This window comes from Podarcis gaigeae (genome assembly GCF_964106915.1).
Source record: "Podarcis gaigeae genome assembly, chromosome: 2".
Lineage (NCBI taxonomy): Eukaryota > Metazoa > Chordata > Lepidosauria > Squamata > Lacertidae > Podarcis > Podarcis gaigeae.
The window spans coordinates 15,539,508-15,553,914 of NC_139679.1; the positions used below are offsets into that span (position 1 = coordinate 15,539,508).

At 45.7% G+C, this 14,407-nt stretch overlaps 1 long non-coding RNA gene across 1 annotated transcript; it reads left to right on the forward strand.

Moving 5' to 3' along the window:
• The first annotated feature begins 484 nt into the window (after positions 1-484).
• LOC310840023 lies at positions 485-10,062 on the forward strand. Its single transcript, XR_014561768.1, has 2 exons — positions 485-1,108; positions 9,334-10,062. It is a non-coding gene; the product is annotated as an uncharacterized lncRNA (long non-coding RNA).
• The last annotated feature ends 4,345 nt before the right edge of the window (positions 10,063-14,407 follow it).

Here is a 14,407-nt window from a genome sequence, read left to right on the forward strand (position 1 = left end):
GCAGCCCCGGGGGAGTTTTAGGGCAGCACGACCTGTGCAGCCAGGCTGCACGGGGTGCCACAACAGTGCTGTAGAACAGAGCGTGAGAAGTGGGGGGGTGTGCTTAATTTTAGCGTCATGCAGGGCACCACTTAAAATTTGAGAACCCAAAAAACTGCTGCAGGAGTCTCCACTTTTGTGCATGGCCACGCATGCCAAACAGTGTTTCACAATCTAGAGCAGGGATAATAATAATAATAATAATAATAATAATAATAATAATAATAAAAAATAAAATAATTATTATTATTTATACCCCGCCCATCCAGCTGGGTTTCCCCAGCCACTCTGGGCAGCTTCCAACAAAAGATGAAAAATACATTAAAACATCAGTCATTAAAACCTCCCTAAAGAGGGCTGCCTTCAGATGTCGTCTAAATAATCAGATGGTTGTTTATTTATTTGACATCTGGTGGGAGGGCATTCCACAGGCCGGGCGCCACTACCGAGAAGGCCCTCTGCCTGGTTCCCTGTAACTTCCCTTCTTGCAGTGAGGGAACCACCAGAAGGCCCTCAGCACTGGACCTCAGTATCTGGGCTGAACGATGGGGTTAGAGGCGCTCCTTCAAGTGTTGTTGGGCTGCAATTTCCATCATCCCTGACCATTGGTCGTGTTGGCTGGAACTGATGGGAGCTAGAGTTTGAAAACATCGGGGGGGGGCATCACATTGGCCTCCGTGGATGTAGGACTTGTGCTGCATTATGCTAGTATCTATGAACTTTCCAGTCTGCTCTGTCCCTGTTCTTTGTATCCTTTGAAACTCCCTGGATAACCTTGGAATTTCCTTGGGACACTTCTGAATATGACGACATGTTCTCTTACCATGTCGTGGTTGTGTACACTCTATGATCTCACTAGGCAATCCAATTCTAGAACAGGGCTAGCCAGTGCAATGCTCTCCAAGGGCTGTTGGGACTGTAACTCCCATCTTCCATGACCATTGCCATGTTCACTGGGACTGATGGGAGTTGGAGTCTAACAGCATCTGAAGGGCGCATGGACTTATTTAGAACTCTGAGGTGGTTCTAAATAAGTGGAGCATCTTCTGTTTACATGACTGTCATCAGGGTGAGTTCTCTAATGTAAGGTTACCAGATTTTTTTCAATGAATCCGGGACACTTTTCAACTTCAATAGGAATGATCAATAGGATTTTGAATGTCTACTGATTTGTAAATCCAGGGACTGTCCCCGGGAAATGGGGACGTCTGGTAACCTTACTCTAATGCCCAGCGGTACGAGGAAGCCCAACCATGGCACCGGTAAGAGCTGGCCAGAGAGCACAGAAAAGCTTCTTTGGTGCAACTTTTCAAAGTGCAAAAGGACAAATATGGTGAAGAGCAAATAAGGAGTTGAATCCAGAGAAGCACTCCACTCACACAATGGGACCTTTCTGGCTTACCCCTGCTTCACAGCTCCCAGCATCTCTCAAATGCTGCTCTTTGAGGGTCAAGGGAACTTCTGGAACACTTCTGGAACAGCAGTGGGATGGGGAAATGGGAAGAATGAAGAAAGTCAGCCTTATGAAAGCGCCTTTCCACTCATGCAAGACACCTTTGGATCCAAGCCATTGTAGATGTTGTTGAACTTCAGCTTTCATCAGCCCCAGTCAGCATGGCCAAAGGTCAGGGAAGATAAGACCTGAGGCCCAGCAACGTATGAAGGGTACCATGTTGGCTACTCCTGTCCATAGATTTAGGAACATAGGAAGGTGCCATTGGTCCATGTAGCTCAGCATTGTCTACACATACTGGCAGTGGCTCTTCTGGGTTTCAGACAGAAGTATCTTCCAGCCCTACCTGGAGATGCTAGGAATTAGAACTCAGACCCTCCACACGCAAAGCAGATGCTCCACCAATAGGCTATGCCCCTTCTCCCTTTTGCCTCTTCTAAGGATGACCAGAAGTGGCTTAGTCATGCTGGTCACATGACCAGCTCCCTCGGTCAATAAAGCGAGATGAGCACCGCAACCCCAGAGTTGTCTACGACTGGACCTAATGGTCAGGGGTCCCTTTAAGGATCACTCAACATTCTGCAATATTTTCACATTCAGATTTTGACCTCCAAATTTGACCCCCAAAACATGCCATTTGAATTCTGGAATTGATGGTTGACATTGCAAATCACCTGTCTTGATGGGCTGACCTGAAATGAATGGATATAAAATCTACTACGGCAGTGCATGGTGATTAATGTTAAATGGTTTTTACTTAATGTTGTTGCTGCTGCTTCATTGTTTTGATTTTTATTGTTATTTAAACTTGTGGAATTTATTGCTCCCTCCCCGCACGTGAGCCGTCTTGAGATTTTGAAGTCAAATTTGCTCCAAAAAACAAACTGCAGACAAATCATTTAAATAATTAAAATAAAATGCTGACTGCTGCTGCATGTTTGCTGACAGATACTGTCAGCTGCTAAGCGCTGCTTGTTGGACAGCAATGAATTCCAAATTATACTGAAACAAATCCTTGCAGTTCAGTGTGTAGACCATGAGAATCTTAATCTCAGGGTGGTGGGTTTGTGCCCCACATTGGGCAAAAAAACCCAAAAACCCTCCATAGCAGGGGGTTGGACTAGATGACCATTGTGACCCCTTCAAACTGTAACAATTCAATGATTCTCTTATCTTTGTTGAAGGTTCAAGCATGCAAAGGAAATTTGAGAATTACATACAGTGGTACCTCGGGTTAAGTACTTAATTTGTTCCGGAGGTCCGTACTTAACCTGAAACTGTTCTTAACCTGAAGCACCACTTTAGCTAATGGGGCCTCCCGCTGCCACCACGCCGCCAGAGCACGATTTCTGTTCTCATCCTGAAGCAAAGTTCTTAACCCAAGGTACTATTTCTCGGTTAGCAGAGTCTGTAACCTGAAGCGTATGTAACCCAAGGTACCAGCCCAAGGGAGCCAGTGTGGTGTAGTGGTTAAGAGCGGTAGTCTCGTAATCCTGGGGAACCGGGTTCGTGTCTCCGCTCCTCCACATGCAGCTGCTGGGTGACCTTGGGCCAGTCACACTTCCGTGAAGTCTCTCAGCCCCACTCACCTCTCAGAGTGTTTGTTGTGGGGGAGGAAGGGAAAGGAGAATGTTAGCCGCTTTGAGACTCCTTAAAGGGGGTGAAAGGCGGGATATCAAATCCAAACTCTTCTTCTTCTTCTTTTACCACTGTACTACTGTTACTTCCTCCTCCTGCTCCTCCTCTACAAGCTGTGAAACAGACCTGAGCTGAAACTGATCAGAAGGAATGGGTAATTCCCAGGACAGAAGCATATCCCTGTCCCTTGAATACTCTCACTTGGCAAGTTTGAGCACAGATTTTCTCTCCTGATGGAATGCTGTGATGGGACATGGATGATACATGGAAGGGGAAGAACATGGATGTGTTTCTGCCTTGTTTGTTGAGTGTATATGTTTGGAACCCGGTTCTTAGCATGCTGTCACTTCCTCCTTATCCTTTTTCTGAGAGGAGGAGAGAAAGGTTTCTTTCCTTGAGGACAATCGCATAGCCCAGCACAGAAACATTGTATAAATGCAGGGTATAAATCATAAATTGTTGTTGTTGTTGTTTCTGTCCTCCCTCCTCTCACTATTCACAGGGTAAGGGAGGACACCTTAAAGACTGAGAGTAGACACCTAAGAATAATCCCTACTCATTCAAGCCAATGGTCCATCTACTCCAGCATCTTCTTCTCACAGTGGCCAATCAGAGAAAGAGCATCAGACGCTTCCCATTCTCTCATTTGACCCCGAAGCAATCCCCTCTGCAGAAGGCATAATACAACTTCTCTAGCTGGGTAAGATGCTGAGTGGGGGAAAAAATGCAGTTGCTTGTTTTGTTGAGTTGAAACTGAATGATTCTTATCTATCTCTGAGGCAAATTTCATCTTAATCTATTTTTAATTTGATCCAAATACAAATTGCCTGTGACTTAAGTTCTAATTTATGCACACACACACACACATTTCATTTTCATTGTATATTATTGTGGAATTAAAGAAAGCGGGCACCCCAAGCCAGGTAGAGACCCATAGATAAACAGAAGCATGACTCAGCATGCCTCTGCCTGCATGCCCCTTGGTGGATGAACAACTGCATGCACAAACAGGTGTCTGATACACACACTTCCCCAGTCACACCCAGGAGATGGGGCTCTGTCCCCATCAGACTAGGACTCAAAGTGGTGCTACCTGAGGCATGTCCAAGGGCTTGAGCATCCCCAGTGGTCCATTTAAGCATGTCCCCCTACACAGCAGATCTCCATGTTGTATCCCAACAACCGACTTCTGAAAAGTGGTCAGTAACGATGGGAGTTTTAATCCAGCTACATCTGGGGTGTCACTGCTGAACTGTGAAATTATAATGTTTTGCACGGAACACTTCTAGGAAGGTCAAAGTGCAGGAAGAAGCTAAGAAAGCTTTTGATCAGATAACTAGGCAGGGCCAGCCCACACATGAAGTAAGGCAAGGTGACCGCCTCAGGTGGCAGGATCCCCAGGGACAGCAGATCCCAATATATATCTTTATTCCTCCCTTGTTCCTGGTGTCAATTTTCACTCATCCCTTCTTCCCTGGCAAGGAAGGGGGCACCATTTTGTCATTTGCCTCGGGTGTCAAAATGTATTGGGCCGGCCCTCTGAAGGATTTGGGATAGATAATTGTGCAGCACCAGTACATGTCACACCCTTGTTGCTTGAGCTCCTCTTTGCCTTGCCCAAAACCTGAGCTCTATTACCCTTGGCTGGCAATCACTGAAAGGCCTGGCTGTCACTCACCACTTATTTCAGACACTTGCTCTGGCAAGTAAAGGCATGATGTGGAGTTGTGTGAGCATGCAAAGATTACTGAGTCCTGTGACTTTTTTAAAAAAAAAATGCTCCACTTAATAAATAGGAGGTATCTGTGCCACTTATGGCAATCATGTGACTCATGACTGAAGCAAAGGTGGAGGAATTTTTGGAAGTATGAATGCGGGCAAGCCAAGTCAGTCTCCCTCTCTGTGTCTAGCAAAATGGAAAGGCATGTTAATTATAAACTGTCTGCTCTATAGGGGGGTTTCATCATGGGACTGAAACTGCCTTAGTGGTGCTGGTCGATGATCTCCTGTGGGCTAGGGATAGGTGGAAGCTGTTTCCTGGTCCTGCTGGATCTCTCAGCGGCCTTTGACACCATCGACCATAACCATCCTTCTGAACCATCTTGAGGGGCTGGGAGCTGGGGCACTGTTGTGCAGTGGTCTGCTCCTTTCTCCTGGGCCCTGTCCAGAAAGTGGTGTTGGGGGATGAGTATTCAGATCTCTGGGCTCTCACTTGTGGGGTGCCTCAGGGATCCATCTTCTCCCTAATGCTTTTCAACATCTATATGAAGCCTCTGGGAGAGATCATCAGGAGGTTTAGGCTGGGTGTTCATCTGTATGCAGATGATACCCATCTCTACCTCTCCTTTAAATCAAAACCAGTGAAAGAAGTGCAAGCCCTGTGTGAGTGTCTGGAGGCAGTTGGAGGATGGATGGCAACTAACAGCTTGAGGCTGAATCCTGACAAGACAGAAGTACAGTTGTGGGGGGACACAGACCGGGGAGGTGTGGTGGACTCCCTGGTCCTGAATGGGTAACTGTGCCCTTGAAGGACCAGGTGCACAGCCTCTGAGTCATTTTGGACTCACAACTGTCCATGGAGGTACAGGTCAATTCTGTGTCCAGGGCAGCTGTTTACCAGCTCCATCGGTACTCTGGCTGAGACCCTACCTGCCCACAGAATGTCTCGCCAGAATGGTGCATGCCCTGGTTATCTCCCGCTTGGACTATTACAATGTGCTCTACATGGGGCTACCTTTGAAGATGACCCGGAAACTACAGTACAACTAATTCAGAATGCGGCAGCTAGACTGGTGACTGGGAATGGGCGCCGGGACCACATAACACCGGTTTTGAAAGACCTACCTTGGCTCCCAGTACGTTTCCGAGCACATTTCAAAGTACTGATGCTGACTTTTAAAGCCCTAAATAGCCTCGGCCCAGTATACCTGAAGGAGCATCTCCACCCCCATCGCTCAGCCCAGACACTGAGGTTCGGCTCTGAGGGCCTTCTGGCAGTTCCCTCACTGCGAGAAGCAAAGTTACAGGAAACCAGGCAAAGGGCCTTCTCGGTGGTGGCATTCTCTCTGTGGAACACCCTCCCTTCAGATATCAAGGAGATAAAGAACTATAAAACTTTTAGAAGACATCTGAAGGCAGCCCTGTATCAGGAAGTGGTTTTTTTATGTTTGATGCTTTATTATGTTTTATATATTCTATAAGCCTCCCAGTGGCTGGGGATACCCAACCAGATGGGCAAGGTATAAATATTATTATTATTATTATTATTATTATTATTATTATTATTATTATTTACTTCCCTCTGACCTGACTTCATAAATCCGATGACGTTGACATTAGTCCACAAAAGCTTAGGCCATAATGTTAGGTCACACCAACTCCATACATTTAAGGCACTCTTATACCACTTAAACATTTATGGCTTCTCCCCCTAAAGAATCCTGGGAATTGTCATTTGTTAAAGGTGGTGCTGGGAATTGCAGCCATGCAAGGGGTAAACTACAGCTCCCATGATTCTCTGGGGAAAGTCATGACTCTTTCTTCTCCTCTCCCCACCACCCACCCAGAAACCATGGTATATCATATGATAATAAAAAATCAGATGCATGCAGGCACAATGTCAGGAAAGGGCAATCTTGTGGGGGGGGGGGAGTAGATGGTGTGTATGGATAAGGCATCTTTGCTACATGCTCCCCACTTCCCTGAGTGATAAGAAGTTCCATGGCTTCTGTAATGATTTAGTCCATTCATTTATTAAAAAAATATTTTATCAGAAGAATTTCATTTATAGAAAGAAAGAAAGAAAGAAAGAAAGAAAGAAAGAAAGAAAGAAAGAAAGGAAGGAAGGAAGGAAGGAAGGAAGGAAGGAAGGAAGGAAGGAAGGAAGGAAGGAGATTGGAAAAAATAAAAAATACTGTCACATTACCATACATTAATATACAGATGTGTATATTCTTATTACCCTAATACACATATAATTGTCAATAACCTAATATATTCTGTGTAAACACATTCCGAATATCACTGTAATTATCCAAAGAAAGTCTGCATCTATAAGCTGTCCGTTCATATGTTGCCAGTGTTGTCGTGTTGTCAAGCCATTGATCAAGGGGAATCGTATCTCTGTTCTTCCAGTTCATCAGTATCAGTCTCTTGGCCACCACTACAGTGCGTAGAATCCATTTTTACTGTCCATTCATTAGCACTTTACTGAACAAAAGAAAGTGGTAGGTTAGCAACCATAACAGAATGGCATGTCCGCAACAGAAAATAAAGGGAGAATACACATGGGATATTGTCACTGTGTACATGCATATTGGAGCAGACCAAAGGCCGGTCTGATCCAGGATTTTGTTCCTAACAGTGGACAACCAAAAGCCTCTTAGTAAGCTGTGAGGTTAACATATGAGAGTGCTGGAGGTGAAATAGTTAAACACGTTACCCAATCAGGACCCAGGGGGTGGAGTCAGAGGGACTATAAAACCAGCTCTGGGAGAGGCGAAGGGAGGAGTTCTTTGGGAGTTGGGTGGTTGGTTGGAGTGAATTGGGCTAGAGTTTGTTAGTAGGTTGAGTGAGTGTGAAAAAATAAGCTGAGTCAGGAACAGTTAGGGGCTAAGAAGACAAGTAAATATCTGAGAGGTGGTTTAGTGAGTGAGAGCAGGTGGCAGAAGTTATAGGTCTGGATAGGCAACCCATGATTGTAATGGACTGATACCGTTTATGAAACCACACGCTTGTCAAACTGCAATAAATAAACAAAAGTTTATGTTCCAGTTTAACCCTGACTGAACTCAGTATTGTACCAGGTAGGGCCTGGGTGGTGGCAGCAGGAAATAAAATGGTGGCACAGGGATCAATAGACAGTGAAATGTCTGGGGACCTGTGTGATCGCCACAGAAGCCCACAAGGACAATACCCTTGCTCCCCACCAACTGGCATTCAGAAACATGCAGCCTCTGCTAGTGAAAGCAGTGGCAGAGCATATGCCAGCGCTGCCCAGGGTGGGCGCACTCCCGAGGGAGGCGGGGCACGGAGGGTGCCCTCCTACATGCCACAGTTCAGGGTAGGAGAGGCGTGGGGAAGTTGCTGTTCACTCTCCTCCTGCTTTCCGCAGCCAGGTAAGACATGACCCAGCAATGGAGCTACTTAATAAGGGGGGATTAAGGTAAAGGTAAAGGGACCCCTGACCATTAGGTCCAGTCGTGACTGACTCTGGGGTTGTGGCGCTCATCTCGCTTTATTGGCCGAGGGAGCCGGCGTACAGCTTCTGGGCCATGTGGCCAGCATGACTAAGCCGCTTCTGGCGAACCAGAGCAGCGCATGGAAGCTGTACGTCGGCTCCCTCTGAAGCAGGAGTGGTACCTTTTTATCTACTTGCACTTTGACGTGCTTTCGAACTGCTAGGTTGGCAGGAGCAGGGACTGAGCAACGGGAGCTCACCCCGTCACAGGGATTCAAACCGCCGACCTTCTGATTGGCAAGTCCTAGGCTCTGTGGTTTAACCCACAGCGCCACCCACGTCCCCAAGGGGGTATTACAAGGGACCAATAAATAAATAAATAAATAAATAAATAAATGGATGTACCATGCCATATTAGAAGCAAAAAAAACCCCAAACAAACTTGTTTTGATGAATTGGAAGAGCCGCAAAAAGATTCCATTGAGCACATGGATTGGCAATATGGACAGACTAGCTACATTCGAACGAATTGCATGTCGGCGCAAATTAAGAATGGATAAATATGAAGAAAGCTGGAAGGAATACTTAAGCGATAAGGGGGACAGTGGTGGGAAGTAGGGGGAGGAGAGGTGGGGAAATATTGTTAAAAAGGTGTAGTTATAGATATATCAGTAGTCAAATCTGAATTGTTAAATTGTGTTATTAGAGTTATTGTGGTTTTTGTTGTATGTGTTTTTGTGGTTGTTGTTTGTATTGAAAAAATGATTAAATAAGTTTTTTTAAAGGGGGGGGGAGAAGAGGTGCTGCCGCCAGGCATGAGATGTGCCGCCCACTCGCCTGCCATTTTGTCGCACACACCCCTCAGTCATGACACCCGGGGGTAGGCCGTACCCACCACATACCCCTTCCTACACCTCTGAGTGAAAGGGGCATATAGCCGTTTGATAGCCCTATCTACGGTGGGTTGTATCCAGCTAGGGATTTGTATGCACTGTGTTTTCAAAACATATTCTTTCCCTCACAGAAGACTTGGCACTGCAATTAGTTAAGGGATTCTGGAGAAGAGAAGACTGAGAGGTGCTATGATGGCCATCTTCAAATATCTCAAGGGCACAGTCACATGGAAGAGGGAACCATTTGCCAGCTCTACATATTCCAACATTTTCATCATCCTTTCTTTCTTTGAGGGTGTTCTCGCCTACTTCCATTTCTGAGCTCAGAGAATCCTTGCTGCTGTAGTCACGTACATAAATACTGGCACTGAGACTTCCTTTTGGATTTCACTGTCTAGTATCCCCAGCAGGAAGAATTCCGGCCTCTTGGGGAAAGTCACTTTAATTCCCCCCCCTTAATTTAATTATATAGCATGTTCCAAAAGGCCTTTGCCTTCCTGCAGGTCCATCACATATGATCACCCACATTTCCCTCTAGCCCTGGCCAACACTGGCATGTAGTCCTCCAAAAGTTGAATAAAGGGGGAAAGGGCTTTCAAACCCTGCCTCAACGCCTTGTAATTGAATATCATATGTTATGTACTGAAGTTCTCACCCTGGGCCAGCAGGGGGATACTGTAGATAGTTTTCACTCAGGTCCACATATGCATATAAGGAATTGAAAGTGACATTCAGTGATTGGATAGTTACAGAAAGTTGTTACTGTTGCGTTGTAGTGGAGCTCTATATAAGCAGGCTGGCTGAACCCTTCAGTTCAGTTAAGTTCTGGGTCTGTGAATAAACAAGAGCTGTTTGAAGAATCACTGTGTCGTCTGATATGTTCACCCACAACTTAACATCATACATGGAGGAGCCATGAATACAGTGCGCTGCAATCTCCACTGTACTGGGGAGCAGTCGCTATGTGCACATTTCAGTTTCATCATATGGCATCTTGTCGCAACCTATCCAACCACCCCAGCAATACTTCTGGCTAATCTACTTTTTGTCTTGAATTTATGCATAGTTAATGCAATCACATGACTAGTTGCGTCATGCAGGTTAATCAATATGTCCTCATGTGACCGTTTACTTGCAAGCACAGTTAAGCAAGCCTAGAAACCAGTTAAGAGGTGCATTGTAGGCAAGACCTCAGAAGTCCACAGGCAAATGTAAGAGCCACCTGGCAGTAGCCATTCCCTCAGGCTGCAGCAGAAAGAAAGATGTGAAGCAGAGCTACTCCATGGCAGACCAGCTCCACTTGGCTCTCCCTGTCTTTGAACTGTTTGGACTCCAGATGGACTCTATGTAACTTTAAAATTGGGCACCTGAGTTTCCTTGCTCTCCTCTTCCCTCCTCATCACACCCTTTTTTACAACTTTGTGTAATCCCTTTTTGGATTGCAAGTCTGCAGGCAACTACTGTTATGTTTTGATTAATCTTATCTGCTCACTTCAGTATGAATGAATTCTGCCTCATTCTGTGTTCTTCTGCACACCCATGGCAGCCATTTTAAGACTGGTGCTCCCAGCACTCTCTCAAAATGTGCCCACGTCCACAAAATGGTTATCAACCCATACTTTGCAGGGAGAAAAGTAGCTGAGGGTGAGCAATTTTAAGTGGGGGGGGGGATGGTTGACAGATTAAGGGCCTAAGCACCTCCTCCTGACATACTGGTTCTCTACTCAAACTTGTAGCCAATGACTTCTTTCCTTTTTAAAAAGTTGAAGCTGTACGGAACTCTATGAAATATGCAGTTTGGACCTGGGGATCTCATTGGGTTCAAAAGAATTTAGTTCTGATTTTTCCTAGATTGGACAGTCACTCCTATTTCAAATTAATGTTATCATCTAGATCTAGCACTAGAAGTGAAAAACCTCTGGAAGTCATGCATAGCTTTTTCCCTGACATGTTCCTTTTCATTGTACAGGAAATTCATTGTAAGGTTACGAACTGGAAGAATCCCCACCTGGAGCAATGCACCAGGCACACTGAGAATGAAAGACACATACACACCCCAAGTTTGGACAGATGGTGCTGGGCCTCCCCAGGAATGAGTTCATTACCAACAACATTACCAAGAAATTCAGCCTTGCTATCATTTGAAGTATGCCCTGCTAGCATGATTGACTCCAGAAATCTCTAGAAGGTCTGAGAAGGAGTGTAAAGTAAACACTTAGGCACCCAGGTTATGATCGTCATTTGTATTTGCTGATTTAGATTGATCCACAAGATACTCTCATTAGGTATGCAAAGCAACTGTGAGAACACTGGAAAATGCCATGCCTGACTTCTAACCCGATTAAACAATTCCAGACACATAATAATTTGGCTATCCTGGAGCCCTGAGGGAGAGTTCCCCGTGCCTGAGGTACCACCACCCAGGGCTGACACACTCCTGAGACAAGGTGAAGCGACAGCCTCAGGCAGCAGAATCACAGGGGCAGCAGATTCTGCCTCCAATAAATGCATTGCCCACACCTTGGAGGGCGGATCTGTTGCCACCTCAACAGCCCCTCCATTTCCACAGCAGCCTTGGTGAAAAGGAGGTTCTGGTGGTCTTCTCCTGCAGGAAGTTTAAGAAACCTGTAGGCTCCCCTTGCCCCAGTTCCCCTGTGACAGATCTTCCAAGGAAACCTAGATAACTTGGCCCCAATGATTACAAGCGTCTCCCCTTGAGGAAGAAGATTCCTTCTTTCCATTCAGTACACAGGTGTGGAAGCTTTCTAAGCCAGAAGACCTCATTGCCTCATGAGGAACCTTCCATTGGCCACAAGCCAGTGTTGGGAAAAAGTGGGTAGAGCAATAGATGTGACTCTTTCCCTGGTGCCCTGGGCTACATTCCAGTCATGTGAAAGATAAGATATTTTACACCCACATCTCTCCATCCTCCATCCATCAAGCCAGAACCATGGTCACAGTTTAAGCCAGGGGTAGGCAAACTAAGGCCTGGGGGCCGGATCTGGCCCAGTCGCCTTCTAAATCCGGCCTGCGGATTGTCCGGGAATCAGTGTGTTTTTACATGAGAAGAATGTGTCCTTTTATTTACAATGCATCTCTGGGTTATTTGTGGGGCATAGGAATTCATTCATATATTTTTTTCAAAATATAGTCTGGCCCCCAACAAGGTCTGAGGGACAGTGGACCGGTCCCCTGCTGAAAAAGTTTGCTGACCCCTGGTCTAAGCACTCAGTGAGGGTGCAGAGCAGAGCTGGTGAGGTGGGGGGGAGGGTGGCCTGAGGAGAGCCCTGAAGACCAGAGAGAGAGGCCTTGGGAGGGAGGCACATTTGGCTCCCAGGGCTGATTCCCTAGTCCTTCTCTAGGAGAGAGAATGCATGTGCTCTGGTTTTCTTGTTCTTCCTCCACTTCTGCTTTTCCAGCTCCTCAGTTTCCCAAGAAAGTTGCCAGCAGTCACGGATTCTAATGCAGCTTCTCTCTCCAATCTCATTCAGCTCTTTGCATTCCTGTCTGGTGCCTTATTGTCGCCATATGTGGTATTAGATACCTCCCATCTCTGCCGCCTCCTAGATTTAACTCCAAGGTTACTGGCCCAATTCGAATGTTGCCTGCAGAGCGAGTCTTTATTTCTGTAATTCTTCCTGGTATATTAATCAATCTAGCACAGTGATGGCCAAACCTGGCCCTCCAGCTGTTTTGAGACTACAACTCCCATCATCCCTAGCTAACAGGACCAGTGGGCAGGGATGATGGGAATTGTAGTCCCAAAACAGCTGGAGGGCCAAGTTTGGCCATCACTGAATTCTAGCTCTTTTGTAACAAGCCACAGATTGTTTGATTCTAAACTTTGGTCTGCTGTTCTCTGATTGCTAATTCCCCCTGATATCAGTGTACCTTGCCCCATGACACACCCTGGCTCCCTGAGCCACAAGTGGAGATTCCTTACCCTCCAATATTTCTCCAATGAACATAGGGACATGCTATTCGATGTCAGGAATTTGTTCTCACTAAAGGCATGGACGTTATATACGGCACTACACTGGTCACCTTAAGCCAACTACAATCTCTCCACCGAGCCTACCTTACAGGATTGTTGTAAAGGAAAGAATATGCGAGGGAAGGAATTGTGCACAGCACTTTCCACAGCTACAGAAAATGAAATAAAATTTTAGCTGTAAGCTACTTTCAGTTCATGTCAGGGAAAAAGGCAGGCTATAGTGATGATGACGATGATGGAAACTGTGAGAATTCTCAGGAGCATAAAGGGTAAAGGTAAAGGGACCCCTGACCATTAGGTCCAGTCACGGATAACTCTGGGGTTGCGGCGCTCATCTCACTTTATTGGCTAAGGGAGCCGGTGTACAGCTTCCAGGTCATGTGGCCAGTATGACTAAGCCGCTGCTGGCGAACCAGAGCAGTGCATGGAAACTCTGTTTACCTTCCTGCCGGAGTGGTACCTATTTATCTACTTGCACTTTGACATGCTTTTGAACTGCTAGGTTGGCAGGAGGAGGGACGGAGCAATGTAGAATGGGGGGGGGACATTTGTCTACTTCACAGGATCATTGTGAACGGAAACATGACAAGGGTTGTTAAGTGTTTTCAAAGTTAAAATGTGATGTAAATCACAGGGGTAATGGTGGTTTAAAAAAACCCCAGCAAATGTCTAAGAAAAGTTGATCGTACAGCTCGTGGTATTTTTTAAAAAGCATTTTGTCCCATATATTTTTGTCGGGTATGGGGAGGGAGATTAAGCAACCCCTATGTTTCACAGACCTTGAGGCTTTTCAAATTTCCCTTTGAATTAAAAAAACCAAAAACCATTAAGCTTATACAACTGCATTAAGTATCTCCTGATGGACAAGAAGGGACATGAAACAAACCCCACTTTGCTCCTGTCTCCACATAAATCCAGACAAAGTTCTTTTGTGCCTGAATGCATTGAGACACCTTAACGTCTCTCTCCCTGCTAGCCAGCTTGGAGGGTATTTATTATTATTACTATTTTTTTTCTTCTTTTGCTCACAATATATTTCCTTTGACAGTTTGTGCAGATAGTTACGGCACCATGTAATTATCGTCACAGCTAAAAGGCAAGAAATGATTTATTCCTGACAAACATCACCTTTTCAAGACAACGGCATTAACACTTACACTGCTTGTATGACTCTCTTGTCTTCTTTCTTTTTTTCCCCAAAGGATGGGGGA